Genomic DNA, 17,393 nt, shown 5'->3' on the forward strand with positions numbered 1-17,393 from the left:
GGGCCAGAGGTGAGGGGCATCTGGTGCATTTTTAGAACTGTGAGTCATTCAACTGATCTGGAGAAGGGCAGCCAGAAGTAAGGGGCTGGGGAGAGGAGTGGGGAGAGGGAGCAGGCCGGAGAGGTAACTAGGGGCCTGGCCCTGCATTGTGGCTACACAGTGTGCACTTATAGGCCAAGAAGAGTTCCCAGAAGGCTTTTGAGTGACATAATCAGATGTGTGCTTCAGAAAGTTAACTGGGTGTGTGAAGAAGATGAGCTCAGTATGCGTCCTGTTGATTTTGAGGGGCCCACAGGATATTCAAACTGGGATGGGGCTGGGCTCGGGGGAGAGGTCTGGGCTGGAAGCCTGGGGTGGAGACTATCAGTGCACAGATAGGAGCTGGAGTTGAGAGAAGATGAGCTCATGCAGGGAGACTGGGTGGTGGGGAAAAAATAGGAGAAAAGACTGAGCTTGGGCCTTCCACTATCCAAGAAATTGAAGAGACAGAGGAGCCAGCAAAGGAAACAGAATAGCCAGGGAGCTAGGAGAAAAAACAAAAAACTGTTAGGGGCAGTGGGTGAACATACATTAGATGCACTTGGTATAGGACTGACCAAGGGCAATTATCAAAATGAGCCACTCACCAGTGAAGAATTAAAGGCAAAGAATTAGGCAGGATATTTATGAATGAAACACGAGTCATAATGTAGATTCCTGGGCCGTGCCCCAGAGATTCTGATTCAGTCAGCCTGGGTGGGGCCCGAGAATCCTCACTTGCAACCAGCATCAAGGGATGCAGGAGCAGGCACTTGTGGCATTCACTTGGAGAATTGCTGCTGTCTCAGGAGCAATGGTGAAAGGCAGAGGGTAGGAACAATCTTGTAGCACCCTGTTCCCTCAGCAGAGAGAGAGGCAGGATGAGCAGTGGCACTCTGCCACCCAGTGCACTAACCCTCTGCCCCCACCCACAGAGCTTTCTCTTAGAACCCAGGTGCAGTCCCGGATCCCAGCCAGGAGTAAACCGAGCCTCAGTGTGGAAAATATGGAACCAAGATATCCGGGGAGGGGGTGGGTGGGAAGGAGAATAATGCAAACCATGCAGATCCGGCCGTGAAAGAGCCAGGGAAGGGGGGCAAGAGACTAGTGAACAGCAAATGAGAGAGGAGCTTGCAATGTGATATGGTAGTCCAATAAAGTCTCTCTCTCTCTCTCTCTCTCTCTCTCTCTCTCTCTCTCTCTCTCTCTCTCTCTCTTTCTCTCTCTCTCTCTCTTTGCTGCAGAGTGGAGCAAAATGAGAGGATCCATCATCTGCAGCCTCAGCCTTGCTGGGACACCTCTGGCATCTTCATGGTTGCATCCTGTTGAGCAGTAGGGGTGCTGAAAATCACAGGGCATTGCTGCTGGATTGAGCCAGGGCTGGAGGACAAGCAGTATTTCATTGTTTTATGATGCAGGCAATCTGGGTTGTAGTCCCACCTCTACCAACTACTGATGGGCTGTGTGGTCTTGGAAAAGTCTCTTAACCTCTCTGGACCTTCACTTCTGTGTGAGTAGGGTGGAGGAGTTGGGAGCCAGATGATATGGGATGTCTAAATTCTACTCTGTAGGAGTATCATGGGCTAGTGGATTTTTTCCTGTTTTGCTGTGACCCCTCCGTAGAGACAGAAAAGGAGTCAGCTGGCCCAGCATGAATTGGATACTTACTTTGTCTTTGGGACTGTGCTGAGAGTCTTATATTCAGTCTTTTGTTTCAGCTTCACAAGAGGCCTGTGAGGAAAGCATTATGCCCATTTCACAGATGAGGAAATTGGAGCTTTGGGAAACTGGCAGTTGAGTATGGAGGCTGGGGGAAGAAGATGCATGGTCTCAACACCTGTACATGCTCCCCTCACCCCAGGATTCCTCTATCTCATATTCCCAACCCTAGAGGTTAGCACTCTTCTAGCAGATTTTTGTTTGATTAATCAACCCATTGCTCTAAGAAGCAGCCCCTCCCCCCAAGCTCATAGCTCTATATTTCCCCAAGAGAGTTGGACATAAGGCCTACCACATGGGGAGAAAAGACACATGTGGTTCGATAAGGGGCTGGCCATGTATTTGAAATGTTTTTTGACATGCCCAAGGGAGTTGGCGGCCATGTGGGTCCCTTGGTGTGAGGTCTGGGCACAAGGATCCTCTCTGCCAGCCTTTCCTTCACCTTGATCCATCCCAGAAGTCTAGCTCTCTTCACAGGGATCCTCTGAGCTAGCCTAATGATTGCCAGGTGGAGATGGAGGACCAGGGCAGAGGCCTTCAGGACCCCACCCTATCCCAGCTCTAATTGACTTCCTGGCAGGCTGGGGATGACTGCCCTCTCTGAGCTAGGCCTGGCTTCTCTTAACACAGGGTGCTTGCCCAGCCAGCCCCTCCATTCCCCTGACAAACCCTTCCCTGTGGGCTTTCCACTGAGGGGAAAGAGACCCATGGTCTGGCTTTGAGACATGGGCCCTGGCCTAGGATTCTGGGGAAGTGGCTTTCCCTGTAGGGAGCCCCCACTCAAAGCCACATCTGACAGCCTGGGGCTAGGATGTGGGGCTGCCAAAAGTCAGGTTCCTTTCCTCTCTTCTCCCTGGGACCCTACTCTTGGGGTCCTTCCCCCCACCTCCCTATTTACACAAATTCCTAACGTTCTGTGCAACCTAAATTAAGGCCTGAGACATACAAACTCACTGGGTGATCTTGCCTAAGTCATTGGCCCCTCTCGAGCTCTAGGTATCCTTTCTAACTGGGACATACCATGACTCTCCAAGTCTATCCTTGAATGACTCCATGGTTGTCTCTGTCACGGAATAGATTGCCTGTCACATGCAAAAATCAAGTCACAATTCCTTAGGTTGATTTTTTAGTTCTTTGGCCATTTGGCCCTGCTTCTCTTCCATGAAGTCTTACAGTTACTTTGGACTCCTAACTGTTCCCAGAACACACCAGGCCTTTTCCCATGGTAGTGCTTCCCCAACCCCCTCAGGCAATGCCCCTGTTTTCAATACCCCTCCACTCATTCCCACCTCTCCAGCTCTTTGCAATGTCCCAGGGCCAGCCCAAATGGCAAGATGAAGGGCTCCTTCCTTTGTTTGCAGAGCCATTGTTAGTTTCTGGATTACCTCTGTTCTTGTAGTGGAATATTCTAATGAGTGTCTCTGTGAGGGCAAGGATAAGTGTTTGTTGAATTGTAAACATAAGAAATACCTAACATTGACTTCCTTCACATAGCCCCCATCCCTCCTTATAGACAGTGCGCTAAGGGTTCATTTATACGCCATAACACTATTTAATGCAAAAGTCCAGGTTATAGAAGGTGCTAATGATCTGAGTTAGAGGATCCAGGCAATGCCACTAACTCAGTGCATATATGACTTCAGGTCAGTTACTTTCTCTGTCAGTGTCTCGGTGTCTTGTCTAACAGGTAGTTAGAAAGTGGTTCAACTTGCAGACTCTAGAGCTAGACTATCTAGGGCAAGCCACACCTTTGCTGTGTACTAGTCCTGAGATCTTGGGCAAGTGACTTTACCTCTTTGATTTTCACTTTTCACATCTGTAAAAATGAGGAAAATATGGTACCTGTTTGTGTCATGAGAATTAAGCAAGTTAGTAAATGCACAACACTGAGAGCTATGGTAAGCCCTTGATAAGCACTAGCTGCTGTTATGATTAATCATATTCTTAACTGTCCAGTGGGTCTCAGGGTGCCTGGAAGGTAGAGTGAGAGCAGAAATTAAAGGAATGAGAGGGTCTAGAAAGCCCTCCAAATTCTGTGAGTTGGTCCACACGGTGCAAATGTGAGTCATTGTGTGATAAGAAGCAAAACTCGTTTCCTCTGCAACTGACTGGTCTAGCAGGCAGGGTATTAGTGGGTGCAGTTGGCCTCCATGCTTGTTTTCAAGGCTTTACAGTCTCATCATGAAAATGAACACAGAGGAACTCCCAGAACAGGCAGAGTACAGGGCCTCAGGCACTGGTCCAGCAGCTCTCAAGTTCTTGTGGACTTTCCCAACTGTTCCCTCATTTAATCTCTACAACAGCCCTTTCCAGGAGGCAGGGAAGGGAGCAATAACCTCATTCTTTCTGATGATAAAAGTGGGGCTCACAGGAAAGGGAAGATCACACAGTTATCGTAAAAATGGTCAAGGACTTTAGCCCGAATCTTCTGAGTCCCAGTGGACAGAGCTGGAAGGACCAATCCTACAGGAAGAATCTTTCTTACTTCTCCCTTTGCTCCCTCTACCCGTGCTGAGTACCCTCTTGTTCAGCTGATACACCTGTGCCAAGCCCAGTGCAGAGCCACGGAGACTCAGAGGTAAAACCAAATAGCATCTGCCTTTGCCATCTAAGTGCTACAGGCTCCAGAATCCAGAAATGCCAGTCCAAGACACCAAGAGTCGCTGAGAAATGCAGTGGAGCCACATACAAAGCATGGCAAGGGCACAAAGCAGAGAGGGGAGAAGGAGGCAGGGACCTGTGGGACAGAGGATGGGGACATTCAAAAGAGTGGGCCAAGCTTCTGAGCTGACAGCAAGGTCTTTGGCCTGGAGAGGGGATGGCCCAGCTGCAGATGGTGGCTCAGACCAAGTGTTGGTCTGCCATTGATGAGCTGGCATAATGCCACCAGCCTTGTGCTTGTTCACCCCTGCATTGGCTACAGCAATAAATAGGACAGAAAGTGCTTAGCAAAACTATCCTCACTGTTTCTGCAGGAAAGAAGTGAGAAAGAGCGGGCAGAAGCCAGGCCAGGTAGGTAGCTAGAGAAGGAACAACATCTAGAGCAGGTGAGGCTGAGGCATCTTAGCTTCTGGAGAGCTGGGGGTCACAGCAGAGTCTCTGCCAGCAAACCCTGAGCTCCTCAGTGATTCCTGGGTGTACAGATTTGACAAGGAAGAGGCTTGACCTCGTCAGGTTGCTGGCATGTGTTCAGCACAGAGACCAGGTATCAGAGATCATGTAGAGCAGGCAGGCAGCCATCCTGGGGCAGGGGTCTGAGTCATCCAATCTCAGCAGTTGAGAGAAACCCACTCTCAATCCTGAGTTCTTAACTGCTCGGAGGCCTATTCTTCCACTTGACATTCATTATCTCAGTGTGTCCTTACACTAACCCTGTGACTTACACCATGTTGCACAGAGGGCTCAGTGGAAAGGGCCCTGCCTCAGGTCACGTAGATGTAAGTGGTGGCCTGTGTGCCTCACACTCCCTGCCTGTGCTGTGTGGCCCCCCATAGTGAGCCCACCAAAAGCAGAGCTCTCTGCTGCTGCTGGTATTAGAAAGAAGGAAAGTGGCAGGCCCTCCAGGGACCCCAAGTTGATGTTGGTGCTAAACTGGGAGAGCAGTGTGTAGTGTGGGCCCTTGCCCGGGGGCATTGAGCAGCCCAGTGGACAATGTCCTGGGCAACGGCTTGACAACCCAACAGACACCGTTTACACATGGCTGTTTTCTTCTCGCTTTTTGTCAGATAATGTTTATTTCTCTTCTTGATTATGAAAGGCACACAGGCATGCCTGTTTCTTGAAAGGGCCTTTGATAAGAGCCGAGGGCAGTACATGAAAGGGGTACTCCACTAGGGCCATTCTGCCAGCGCCTACATGCATGTGGTCTGGGAGGTTTTTTGTTTTGTTTTGTTTTGTTTTGTTTGAGATGAGGGGAACAACCAGAGGAGTGGCACACCCACCATGGTCCATAGACTTTCTCCCCCAAATTGCTCTTGTCACAGAGGTGCCTTTATTTGTTCCCTCGCAGGGCCCTCACTCCCCTTCCACTCTCAGCCAGGGCCCTTCCCAGACCTTCTCAGGCCCTAGGCACTCTCCCTTTTAGTGGCTTTACCCCACAGCATATCAAATATGTGAAAATGCACCCACATCCCATATTAAATGTAATTTTTGCTATAAAATTTTCAAAGGATTTTTATAATTCCGCTTTTGAAATAATTTGCCTATGAGTAACTCGTTTCATTCCCAATTGGCTATGATTTCTCGGTAATCACTGTGCATACTTGGGAATTCTTGCAAAGTGAGGAAACCTAACCAACAAATTGTTTTCAAATGTAATGAATTTTTTGGGAATGCTAAATTTAACAATTAATGAGGTCAATATTATATTATGTTTTGTAGACACATAATAGAACATTTATTAATTCCAATTCTGCTGTTTTCTTTTCATATTTTAGAGCCAATAAATTTTCTTGGGGCCCACATGGTTTCATAGCCTCTGGAAAGCTTGGAGGCCTGGGGGTACTGTGCCAACAGGGCCTTATGGAGAGAATGGCTCAGATGCAGGACCCAAGGGGTCTCTATCCAGCCTCTGGAGAGACCAGGACAAAGCAGCCCCAAGGGGTCTTTAAGAAGGGGGCCTGAGGGCAATGTGCATTCCTCCACGGGAGTCAAGTCCTTTTTCACACATTGTCTCTGACAGCCCTCCCGCCTTCTGCAAGAGCCAGCTGTCACCATTACCTCTGTCTCACAGAGGGGGACATACAGGCTCAGAAAGGAGAAGGCACTCGCTCAGAGCCACACAGCCAGTGAGGGGCAAACCAGGGACCTACCCATCCTCTATACCTGTAGCTTTGAGGCTATACAGATCCAGCTTTGAAGAAGTCAGGGAGGCCCAGTGCACAGGAAGATGAGTAAATATTGACTCTTATTCTTAGTGTTATCAGAATGTTTCTCTCCCTGAAGGAACCTGCAATTAAAAGAATACAAATCATCACCATTCTACCACTTACTAACTGTGTAACTGAATAATTTACTTAAGCCGCCGCTGCCTCGTTTGTTCACCTGCACAATGGGGATAATATAGCCTATCTGAAATAGCTGTGCTGAGAAGAAATGAGTTAGACATGCAAAGCCCTTTGCAGAGGGCCTGACATATAATAAATGTTTGATACATGTTAACTATTACTAACATTATTGCAATTATTATTATTCTCTGAGCACCAGGACCCAAGGCACCCACTATCTGAACTTGTAAAGAGGAGTACATGAGGTGCTGGGGAACAAAGAGGGCAGTGCGTGGGGATCCTGAGATGTGGGCTGCACCTGGAGCTCACACTTGACTAGGAGAACCTGATCTCTCAGGCTCGGAGGGGTTGCAGACACCAACTGCCACCTGCCAGGCCTCTGGTACTGCACAACTAAGAGGGGCTCCTTCACACCCAAAGCTGGCTGAGCTATTTTTAGTGACGACAGCAGCTGCCCCCAAGGCCCTCCCAGCAAGCCTGGAGGTGGGAGGTGACAAGAAGGGAAGGGGAAAGCCACAGGGAATATGAGGGATTATGTTTGCAGCCGCCTGGGCCTGGGCTCTGGAGCCTGCTCCAGCCCAGGGTGTCCTTGGCATCTGGCCAGGTCAATGGGTGAAGGTTTTCCCTCAGTGTAACCTCTGCCTGGAGCCAGAGGAGCCAGAGACATTCACCTCCCTCCCAGTCTACCTCTTCTTGTTGTTGGCACCCCACAAATCTTTCCCTGGCCTGCTGCTTCCAGCTGCTCTGAGCCAACAGTTCTGGGTGACTGCTAAGGGCCAGATTTGAAGAACCCCAAGACCTTCCTTTAGGCTCCAGAGGTCCTAAGAAAGAGAGGGAATGTGGCCCTGATCACAGGCAGTCAGTGGCTGATTTGGGATTTGAACTCAGGGATACTGGCTCCTCATCCAGTGTCTGCCACAGTCACCTACTAGGCTCAACTTGGCTAGCTGTGTGGCCCAGGACAAGTCCTAACCCCTCTTAACCTCATGTGTGTATGTGTGTGGGGATGCCCTGAACTGGGTGAGGGGTCCAGCCTGAGGGCAGGTGGCTGCAGGGGCAAGTAGGGGAGCACCATATGTCAGCTTGCCCAGGGCCCAATGCTGTGTGGTCAAGTGCATTTTTTACAGCCCTTGTAGGCTCCCAGGCGTGCATGTGTGCCCATGCACATGCTCAGATGCTTACCCGACATTATCTAGGCTAGGGATCGCCATGCTGCACGTGCAACCAGTTTGCCTATCCTTTTCAAATCTAGAGACAGTTGAAGCGATTCTAATTACAGCCTGCATTCCTGCCCTGTCTGAGCTTTCCCTTTTTCAAATGGTCTCAATTTTTTTCTTCAGCACTTGGCTCCCTTGCTCCCCCCTGCTTGACTCCCCCAACATACACCTCATTCTCACGCCCTTCATCTCCTCCCCCTTTTCTGGGTTGGATTGTTCAACTTCAGCTTGATTTTCTGCTGTCTGTGGCTTGGCAAGACTTAAGAAAGCCCAGTCTCTGGTGTGTATGTGCATGTGTGTTTGTACATACATGCACGCATGTGTAAGTGTGTACATGATGCTATGGTGAAATATGGGCATGTGTGGTATGTTGGGCCAGTGTGCATTATTTGTATGCATGGTGCCCACATATCAAAGTGTGTGTGCCTGCACATGCCATGCTTACATATATGTAGTATTTTGTTTACATGCTCGTGCTTTGTGTGGGGGCTAGTGTCTGCATGCATGTATGTGTGTACCTGATGGTATGTAGTTATGGGCACCTGGTTTCATACATGTTGCTTGTTTGGGGCTTCACTTCTCCCTTAGCACAGACACTGCCCCCTGCAGGTTAGATGGGAGGCCTACAGAGCTTCCTTGGATGCCTCAAAGGTCCTAGTTCTCCTTTGGCCTCCCCACCTCCAGCCAGCACCACAAGTCAGTCACTCAGGCTACCCCAGTTTCCTGCCTTGAACTGATGGCCACGCTTTCTGTAAGAAACCCTGGTCTATCCCAGTAGGACTTAGGTCCCTGTTTACCTTAATCACCACTGAAGCCCAGAACTCCTTGGCCTTCCACCATCCTTCCAACTATAATCCTAAAATTGCTCTATACGTTGCCTAGACTTAGGCCTCACCTTACATTTTTTCCAAGCTCCTGAAATCCATACACTGCTTTCTGGTACCATCAGCAACTCTTTCCCTCCCCATACCCTCAATCTCTTAGCATTGTTTCCTTCATTCTTATGCCATAAAGACACAGCTTCCTCAAGTGGGGCTTCTATTTTTCTCCCACATACCTCTAGGCAGGGAGGTAGAGAGGATGTCTTCCTGGTTTCCAATGGCTCCTTCCAGACTATTTGTTTTCCTTCCTTTGTCCAAAACAATGGCTCCTTCCAAGACTGCCTCATCCCCTATCCCTCCTTGAGTGTGTCATCTTTTGACCTTGGTTGCAGGTACCCTCTATTTACTGAGGTGTCAGTAGGTGGCTGACTGCCTCCTTGCCACTTCCTAATTCTGGCAATGTTTTTGATAATTTCTTCTTGAACAAAGGTGACACACCCACCACCTGGCTTCTCTGTTCCTGGAGTACCTCACATCCAACAGCCTGGAACTCCATGCCATCTCAGTCTTCCACTTCCATGACCATTCCCTTAATCTGGCCATCCTATTAACTGCATCACTTTCAAAATCTTGATTTCAATCAACCCACCCCTTATTCTTCCTTATTCTCTCTAGCACCCTGACTCCAACAATGCTCTGTCCTCACTTAGGCCTCCGATATATTGACACTACTTTCACCCCATCTCTTCTGCTTTTCTTCACCATGAAACCTCCCTGAAACGATTTCTACACTTAATGTTACAACTTCCTCACAGCCCATTCTCACCTCTCATGGTACTCTCATCGACTTCCATCTGTTCTGAAATTGCTCTTCTCAAGGTCACCAATGACTTCACATTGCCAAACCTAGTGATCTGCCTTGCCTCTCTGGACCTCTCAGAGCATCTGCTGCTGCTGACCCCTCTCTCCTAGAGCCACACTCTCATGCTTGCTGGCTTTCATCTCATTTCATTGATTGCTTCTTCTCTGATTCTTTGCAAGCTCCTCCAGTAAGTGTTGGAACACAGTGATGGGTACTTTCTTCTTCTCTACCTGCACTTTCTCAGTAGATGATCTCATGGAGCTCTATGGGTTTCAATGCCATTTATATGCCTATGACTCCCCTAGGTTTGTGTCTCTAATCCTGAACCCCATGCTTATGCAACTAACAGCCTGGATTGGTGGGATATCAAAGATCCTTTTGTAGCCATATTTGAGATGCCCACCTAGATGTCCAAATGGAGATAGAGGGGAACCACCCATTTGTGGTTATTGGAAAGAGCTTATCATCTCCACTGAAGTCTAGACTGGCATATGTAATTACCTACTTGATATCCTCTTCTGTCTGTGGCCACCAGTGTAGCCTAGGCCACCATCATCTCTCATCTGGACTAATGCTTGTACCCTTGTTCCTCAACAATACACTCTCCTGGTAGCAGCCAGAGTCACCATTGAAAAATACCATTCAGTCACATCCTTAAACATGCCTAAAACCCTCTAATGTCTTCTCACCACACTTAGGGTAAAACTCAAAGAAAGTCCTTACCATGACCTATAAGGCCTTACATGACTTCATCCCTTTCTATCTACCGAACCTCAGCTTATAGCCCTTTTCTCCATCACATTCAATTTGACTTTAGCACCTTTATGCTTTCTGTCCCTTGTCCCTCAACCCTTCACCCAGCTCTTCACAAGGCTGGGTCCTTCTTGCAATCAGGTCTCAGACCAAGCATTACCTCCTCAGAGAGTCTTTTCCTGGCTACTCAACCTATACTACAATTACACAAGTTTAGCTTATTGTTTTCTTAGCTCCTGCCCCACTCTGGGACTATGTTGTTAATGTATGCTTTACTTGGTTACTGTCCACCTCTCCTGTCGCTAGACTCTAAGGTCCATGAATACAGGGATTTTGGGTTGTCCACCGCTGTACCTCTAGGGCCATGAAGGAGTGCTTGGCATATCCTTGGTACCACATACATGTCTTCATTTAATTGAGTTTTGTGGAAGACTTCCCATGTGGGTAGAGGACCTGCTTTGTTTTGTCAAGTGCATGTATAAATGTCATGTGGGCCCATCCACATGCAAAGGAGAGGCTTGGGGTAGTACAGCACTGGGAAATTGGTGCAAAGTGAGAGCAACAGGTGGCTGATGGCAGCCTGTTCCCCCTCCATCGATTGCATTAATGCTGGAAATTAGAATGAGGCTGGCTGAGTAATGGGTGGTAATTCAGTCCAGGTTATATACAGATTCATTGTTGAGAACCAGAGTGGGGAAGTATGAGAAAGACACATGGGAGAGAGACAGGCAAAGCTCAGAGCCAGCGCAAGGGTGAGCTCCAGGCTACAAGGGTGAGAGCAAACTTCATCTGAGAGGACTGTAGCTCTACCCCTGCCATGCAGGTCCTCTGTGCTGTGTCACTCTTGTCTGAGTCCTCCATCTTCCTGCAGATGCCACCTTTTCCCCACTGAGGACAGGCTAGACTGAGGTGGGTGAGTTGGGGTGGAAAAAATACTGCGTCACCTTCCCATGTGTGCTCTCTGGCAATTTACTTCCCCTCTCTGTGCCTTAGTTTCCCAATCCGTAAAAAGGCCAAGATGATTGCTGGACAATAGGCTTGTTGGGAGTATTTAACGAGGTGGCTACCAGGTGACTTGAGGTCCACAAGCTGTCCTTCATTCCAAGTGCTCTGACCTTGGGCTATGCTTTTCTTCACTCTGGCTTTAGCTTTAGAACAATATAATTTTAGGGGAAAAGAGCTGAGATGGGCCCTCAGATCAGAATGGGTCATAAGCTGCACGTGTGTCAGCACAGATCTCACCATTTGGAAGTCTGACTACAATCTGAAGCTTCACAAATAGGTACTGCAAAACCAGTATGGGTTAATGGGTCCTCCTTATTGCAGGGTATGTAGGTGTGCAGGCACAGGCACGGAGAGGCAGACAAGGAGAGAATACAGATGGAAGGGTCCAGACACCCAGGTTCAAGTCAGAACTCCATCATTTCCCAACCTTGGGACCAGTCACTTCTCCCTTCTGAGCCTCGTTTCTTCAGCCTGCGATATGGAGATATTAACAGCACAGTGAGGTAGAAGGTGTGAAATACCTAACCGTGGTAGGTGCTCTGGGGATGGTACCTGCTTGCTATTTCTGTGGCTTCACAGGTACTTGAGTTTGAAAGTGACTTTGTGGCAGAACATGAAAGCCTTTTTGGACTCCAAGAGGAAGGGCACAGGGACCTGAAACTGACCACCCAGGGGGAAGCAGAGGGCAGAGTTTCATTCAGGCAAGGAGAGGAGATTAGGCCTGAGTGGATTGGGGAGGAAATCAGAGGACCAAGGAGGGACCAGATTGGCCCCAGGTCATGGATCTGGCTAAAGTAGGGCTAGAAGCCTGACTGCCTGCATTCACAGCTATGTCTGATGGTTTACCAGGCTTTCGTCCTGCGTCTCCACCAGCAATAGAAGCACGAGCCATGGGGAATAAAGGCTTTATCCGGGAAGGAATACCCTAATGGCCCCAGAGTCTTGAAGGAGGTGGGCTTTTTTCTAGTGAGTTGGGAGAAAGGGAAGCAGGCTTTTGTGTCTCGTCTGGAGCTTAGGACACTCCTAGGGAGCAAGCTCTCAGCTCCAAGTCTTAGCCCAGGCTGTTGCTGCTTCTTGGGCCCCAAGTACCTCCTCCAGGTGTCCCCTGCTTGGCCTCAGAGGCCTAGGGAGGGGGAGATTAGGGTGACAGCTGCTGAGCCATGGGCTGGCGGACGCCAGGGTGGGGATGGGGGTAGGGGGGTCAGCCTAGAAGAGGGCCAGCGGGCAGGAGCATGAAGAGGAAGTTCACAGTCTGCGGCAAATGGATTTCAAGGCCCTGTTAAGTGGAAAAGCCTCCAGGAACGTGGCAGAGAAAGGGCCTTGTCTTTGCAGAGGGGCTGTGGGTCTGGGCGGGGGTGTCTTGGCAGGGGGAAGCTGAGCAGCTTGCCTTGTGTGTGAAAGGAGGACGAGGGGGGAGGGTGGATGGAGGCAGCTGAGTGAGGCTGGAGCCTTGTGATTGACGGCTGGTTGGGGGTAGGCTCCAGTCACAGCTCCAGTGCTGAAGTTTAGGGACCACAGGACTCAGTCTTGGTTCTCAAAGGCTGCAGGAACTTGAGCTGACACAGGACCTGGGACTGACTTGTATCTCTAAGTCCCCAGGCCAATCTCTTTAGTCATCCACCCAGAATCGCCCTCAGGGCTGGGGTCAGGGGATACAGAGGGAGCTCAGAGATGGTTCCTGCCCTCACAGAGCATGTGGTCTGACAGAACAATCATTCTTGTGGACACAGCATTTTATAGTTTATGAGACACTTGCCTATTCATTCCCATATTATAAACCTGTGAGATAGGAGAGGTTGGAGAAACTGAGGCTCAGAGAAGTGAAGTGATTACCCAAGTTCCATAATGGCAGAGAAGTCCCAGCCTTATTCTGCTCTTGCCTTCCTGAGAAACCCATAAATTCCCAGGTTCCCCTGGGCCCTAGATTTTCTATTCTTATGGGTGGCTCATCTGAGGGAGAGACTATGTAAGAGGGCTCAGGCCCAGAAACCTCTTAGTCCAGCAAGGTAAGGTGATGTCTTGGCCTAAGAGCATGTCTAGCTGCCTCTCCTTGAGCTGAACAGCATGCAGCCAACCATGTAGCCCTTCCCTCTTGTGGCCTCAGTTTCTTTGACACCCGTCTCAGCCCTTGAAGGGGTCAGTGGAGAGGAGTGATGGAACCAGAGAGGCAGTGACCAAGGCTGTGCGGGCAGCTTAGCAGAGGAGGAGGAGCTTCAGGCCCCTTTCCCAGCCAGGCCCCTTGCCCTTTGCCTGGCCTGGCCCCAGGCACAGGGCCCAGCCAGCTGTCCTGGGGCAGGCAGGCTAGCTGCATTAGCAAATGTGTTTGCGGTTATGGGCCGCTCCCGAAAGCAGAGAAGTGTTGCACGGGGGAAGGAGGGGCGGATTGAAGACAGACCAGGCTCTGGTTCTCAGCCCTAGTCAGGGAAATCAGAACCAGGCTGGACTTCTGCCCCTCACCCCCCAAACAACCTTCCTCACAATCCCCTCCCAGTCCCCCTGGCCTGGGGAGAAGCCTGGGGAAGGCCAGGCCTCAGCAGTATAGAGAGCTCAGGGAAGGTTAACCCCATGCTGGTAAAGAGGCACTGCCTTTGGGTGTCAATGGGAGAGGTCTAGGGTGGAGAGTGATCATGGGGTGATTTCTGCACCCACCATCTCATTCCAGGTAACTCTCCCTCCCCTATGCCCTGCCTCTGAAGTGGACACAGCAGATGGAGACAGACCTCAGCCCCAAGCATGCAATCTGGACACCTGAAGCCACACAGACTGAGACATAAAGAAAATCTTCCTGTTCTATCTTTCTTTTCCCAAATTACTCCCCGTTATCCTCAGGCTCAAAATGGTGCGGACAGACAAGAAGGGTGCTACTTGCCCTAAAATCCACCAGGAGACTACTAGGTCCCTATCTTTTGGACTTTATCCAGAGCTAAGCCAGTCTGTTACAGAACCTGGGTGACGGGGGTAGGCGTCAGGGAAGGAGCAGGAGCTGCAGGTGGGGCGCAGTAATAGCAAGTGGGAAAACTGGGGAAAAGGGCAAAAAGAACTGGGCAGGGATGGGGCGGGAATGGTTTGGTGTGAGGCCCCCTGCAGCCCAGTCCATTTCTAGTAACGGGCTATAGAAATGATCCCTGAAAGTATAGTCTTCCCAGTCCATTTCTAGATGAGAGTTTTAACGAGGATAATGATAATGATAACAATATCAGTAGTTACTTAGCATTCCACACTAACTAGGTACCTAGCACTCAGATCAAGAGATTGAGGCTCAGAGAAGTTAGGTCCTTTTCTAAGGCCATACATCTTAGAAAGAGCAGAACAGAGATAACAACCCAGGCTCTTCAAACTACTGTCTCCCTAAGGGGGTGGGGGACAAGCTGGGGGCCCCACATGCCCGAGTCTGCTAGTGCTAGCTCTGGTACTTACTCAAGATGTGTTCTTTCTAGGATGCCATTTCCTCCCTTGTCAGCTTGGTCAACTCCTAGGTATCCTTCAAGAGCCAGCTTAGAAGTTCCAGTCCATTAGTCCTTGCCGACACCCACTGTACCCAGCAGCCTCATCCCTGTCCTTGCCATGTGGAAGGACAGAGCAGAAAAAGATTTTTCTGCTCTCCTAGATCATCATCTCCTACAGGTCTGGGACTGGTGCTGAGAAGCCTCTTAGTCACTGTCAGCCTCCTTTGTCATACAACTAGAGTGGTTTATATGTTCATTGTTTGAAACGTGAAGCATCTTAGTGTCTTGATTATAAGTGCAGGCATTGGCATCAGGCAGACCAGGGTTCAAAATCTGCTTCTGCCACTGTCTGGACATCAGGCTTCACGCAGGTGAAAAGCATGTCAGCCTTGTTCGCTGTGGTTCTATTCACAGGTGCTACACATGACATAGGCACTCAGTTAGGCATGTTTTTTTTTCAGCTTCTGGGACCCTCAGTTTCCCATTTGGCAAAAAAGAGGTAATCCCAGCAGGCCTCACAGGGCTGTTAAGAAAATTTCAAAGCTACACTGACTGGCATGGCTCAATTGGTTGAGTTTCATCCTACAAAGCTAAAGGTTGACAGTTTTATTCCCAGTCAGGGTACATGCCTCGGTTGCAGGTTTGAGCCCTGGATGGGGACATGCGAGAGGCAACCAATTGATGTGATCGATGTTTCCCTCTCACGATGTTTCTCCTCCTCTCTTTCTCCCTCCCTTCTCCTCTCTCTAAGAATTACAACAAACAAACAACAAAAACCAAACAAACAAACAAAACTTGAGGCTGTACCATGCTCAGCAGGCACACATGCCATTAGGAGGTCAATGTCATTATAAATAAAATAAAAATATTTTTTTAAAAAAGAAGACTGCAGGATCTATCAAAGCAGGTGCTTTAAAGAGGATATCCCCTCAACCCTGCCTTATCCACTCTGAGGCACAGATGGACCAACAGAGGGGTTGCCTTCTACATACAGAATCTAGGAAATGAAGTGAAGAGAAGTTTTTAGCCCTACCACATATTACTCAGGGCCACTCTCTTCATTGATGGTATGCTGTTTCAAGTCTCACTTCCTTTCTTCCTCTTGCAGGAGTAGACTATCATTCCCCTGAAAAGCTGACAGCAGTTTAGCTTGGGGGTTTGAGCTCATTTGTGGCCCAGGTGAGCTGTGAGACCCTATGCCTGGCCATCAGGGAGCTTCAGGGCTGTGGGGGCAGGTTCCAGGTGAGAAGACCAGCTGAGAAGGCCTAGGGGATAGCTGGCTCCAGAGAGCTGCCCTCCTCAGCAGTGAATAGAGTGAATTAAATGTGCCCAGCCCTTGGCAGAGCACTTGCTTTCTCACCAGGGCCCTGTCAGACACTCTTTTACAGATGGAGGAGAATGAGGCTGAGAAAAGTATGGGGCTTTCCTCAGGCTACTGAGAAAGTACGCAGCAGCAGCACTGGGATTCCAAGCCTAAAGTGCTTCTGCTTCCCTTGGCTGTCTCCAAGGTACCAAATGTCAAGGGGCCAGACTCACTGAGCAATGGGGCTCGCACTTTCACCTGGGACACAATTACCACAGCCCCTGCAGGCTGCATGGGGGCCCATCTGCAGCCAGAGGATGAGAAGGGGATGATAGTGGGAGAAGGTGCAGCAGAAGTAGATGGATTGGAGTGGGTTTGGAGGGAGGTGATGAAAATGTTTAAGAGAAGAGAGGGATTTATTTATAATAGCAGATTAGAGGAGTAATACTGCCCTGTTTGGCTAAGGGACAGCTTGAGGGTGGGTGGGCAGGCTGGAAGGTATTTGGAAAGTGTGGCTGTAAAGGGTAGAGGGTTCACTGATTCAAAGGGGCCCACCAGGGCTGTGGCATCTACAACTGGGCTGGGCTGTTGCCTGCCAGGATGACCTCGAGGGTCCCTAAGGACCCAGCAGCCTCAGCTTGTAGAGCAGCCCCAGAGACTCCCACTTGCCATCCTCCCCAGAGCTATGGAATGACAAGGGCAACTTATCTGGGCAACCCACAGAAGCTCACGAAGATACCTCAGGACAGCTTTGAAAGGAGAGGAATCCTTCCTTCCATTGTATAGATAAGGAACTGGAGGTCTGAAAAGCGTGTAAGCAGACCTGGGGCTCTGCCCTTCCACAGTCCAGGGTCATTCCGCTACTCCCAACCCTCCAGGGCAGGGTGCCAGGTGTCTTCCTGCTTCCTCTATAATATGCTGGAAGGTGAATCTACAGATACCAGTGGGCATTTCTTTGCATAATAGCCACTTCAGTCCTGGGAAGTTCTTTCTTATATCTGAACACAATCCTTCCTGCTGTCCTTCCACCCCTGTATACTGTTGGGGGAGAGAGAGTGGGCAGAGGATGAGAGAGAGAGAGAGAGAGAGAGAGAGAGAGAGAGAGAGAAGAAAAAAGGAGGAAGTGGGGGAGGAAGGGGAAGGGTAGGGAGGGGGCAACTTATTGCACATTGACAATGTAGAGATTCAGCTACTTATTTTCATCAATTTCAGGAGCTCAACATTGATTTTAATGTCTCTTAAA

Source organism: Artibeus jamaicensis, unplaced genomic scaffold (assembly GCF_021234435.1).
Source record: "Artibeus jamaicensis isolate MK-2021 breed Jamaican fruit bat unplaced genomic scaffold, CSHL_Jam_final scaffold_2375, whole genome shotgun sequence".
Classification (NCBI taxonomy): domain Eukaryota; kingdom Metazoa; phylum Chordata; class Mammalia; order Chiroptera; family Phyllostomidae; genus Artibeus; species Artibeus jamaicensis.